Source organism: Drosophila montana, unplaced genomic scaffold (assembly GCF_035044405.1).
Source record: "Drosophila montana isolate Dmon_TW-CO22-7 unplaced genomic scaffold, ASM3504440v1 contig_3780_1, whole genome shotgun sequence".
Taxonomy (NCBI): domain Eukaryota; kingdom Metazoa; phylum Arthropoda; class Insecta; order Diptera; family Drosophilidae; genus Drosophila; species Drosophila montana.
The window spans coordinates 237,312-239,773 of record NW_026998657.1 but is presented as its reverse complement, the minus strand read 5'-3'; positions in this window follow the sequence as shown (position 1 = coordinate 239,773).

The window sequence follows — 2,462 nt, the reverse complement described above, 5'->3', positions numbered from 1 at the left end:
GGATAGAAAATCGTATACTGGCATCGGATTTTATCTTGGAGGTTCAGCATTTTCTTGGGAATCAAAAAAACAAGGAGTGGTCGCTCAGAGCAGTACTGAGGCTGAATATGTAGCCTTACCAACGACGGCAAAAGAGGCAACATATCTACGACGACTACTGGAAGAGATTGAGTTTCATCGTCCAACAGAGCCCGTGCAAATCTATGGTGACAATTTGAGTGCTCAGCAAATTGCAGCTAATCCTGTACACCATAAGCGAACAAAGCATATCGATATTAAATATCATTACATACGAGAGGTTTTAGCATTAAAAATTGTTTGTATTAATTATGTTCCCACAAATGAAAATGTTGCAGATATCTTTACAAAAAATGTACAGAAAGAAAAGCATCAGAAATTTGTTAAATTGCTCGGTTTGGTTGAATAAGAAATACTGTATGTCAAATTAAAATGTTAACTTGAGAAGAAGATTTAAAGTTCAAGTTCAATTATGAATTATGCCATCACTAAGATTTATGAACCAGTTCACATTTGTTCTTATTCTATGAACCTTTTGTAATTACACTTCACTCTAAAATAAACGTTCGTCGTGTTCACATTGTTCGTCGTGTGTTCTCAGTTCTTATTTGGTTGCCTTATTATTACTTTGCCCTGTGCAGACTCTTTTACACTAACAGAACTGAATCTAAATGTTTATTAAAACAAGGGAATAAAGTTATAGCAAGAATAGATGTTGATGATTTGTATACTAATGGAACTCTTGACTTAGGTCAGCCGGTATTTTAGATATCAGCCAACTCAAAGTGGCACCGAGTGAAAAGATCTTTGAATCAATTTCAATAGAAAATTTCAAAAGAATGGGCAATAAAATATTAAAATCATTGAGAGTAGCGCTACTCCATCCGGTGACCCATATACAAAATGAAAAAGGGATACAAATAATATTGTCTACATATCATGACGATCCAATTTAAGGAGGTCATACTGGCATAACAAAAACCCGGGCGAAAATTAAAAGACACTACTATTGGAAAAATATGACTCGTCATATAAAAGAGTACATACGTAGATGTCATAAATGCCAAATGTCGAAAACAACGACACATACAAAGACCCCAATGACCTACACTGAAACACCAACAAATGCTTTCGACATAGTAATAGTGGACACCGTTGGTCCACTACCATGATCTGAATATGGCAATGAATACATCGTCACACTAATATGTGACTTAACAAAATATTTAGTAGCTATACCAATTGCTAACAAAAGTGCAAATAATTTCGCAAAAGCAATATTGGAAGATTTTACTTAAGTACGGTCCAATGAAGACGTTCAATTCGGACATGGGAACTGAGTATAAGAATCAAGTAATATCAGACACGTGCAAGTACATGAAGATCAAAAATCTCACTTCTACTGCATATCATCACCAGACATTAGGGACAGTAGAACGAAGTCATAGAACATTCAATGAATATATTCGCTCATACATTTCAGCAGACAAAACCGATTGGGACGTTTGGATCCAATATTTCACTTATTGTTTCGGTTATGCATGAATATTGTCCATACGAACTAGTATTTGGAAGACTACCAAGACAGTTCATAGATTTAAATAAGATAGATAGAATAGACCCGATCTATAATATAGACGATTATTCTAACGAATTAAAATTTAGATTAGAAATAGCATATAAAAGAGCTAGACATATGTTAGAAAAAGCTAAGGCTTATAGAAAACTTAACTTTGATAAGAAGATTTCTGATTTTGACTTAAAAATAGGAGATAAAATATTGCTAAGAAATGAAGCAGGTCATAAGTTAGATCCAGTATATTTAGATCCAGTATACACAGTAGAAACAACAGAAGTTAATGATAATATTTTAATTAAAGATAGCAAACAGAAAAAACAGAGAGTACAAAGGTTAAAAAAGTATAATAACTGAAAATTTTCATGAAAATTGTCTGATCAATAAAATAAATAAAATTGAATACATAAAAACAAGAAAGAAAAGAGAAAATAATGAATTTCTTTTGCGAGAAACAAAACAAAAAAAAAAATAATAATAATATTAATAACAAAAAAAATTAATTAATTAAAATTTTTCCTATACAACTAATATATATATAAGAAAACAAAAAAAAAAACAAACACAAAATTTTTTATATTCAATACATTTTAAACAAAAAAACATATATATATATATACTACTCTTTAAATAACTCCATAGAATATTACGTTATTTCTCTAAAAGGGAGGTGTAGTGTGTATATGCCTTAACAGAACACCTTGTATCTAAATATAAAGTATGCGGCACTTAGTTGCATACAATAACAATTATACAGTCAACAAGCCCAGAGCCACTTTATGTATTGGCTCTGTCTCATATTACGCAGCGCGGTTCACTAGCCTCACTAGCTGACCGTTTATGCTTACGCTGCATATCCCACGCTCCG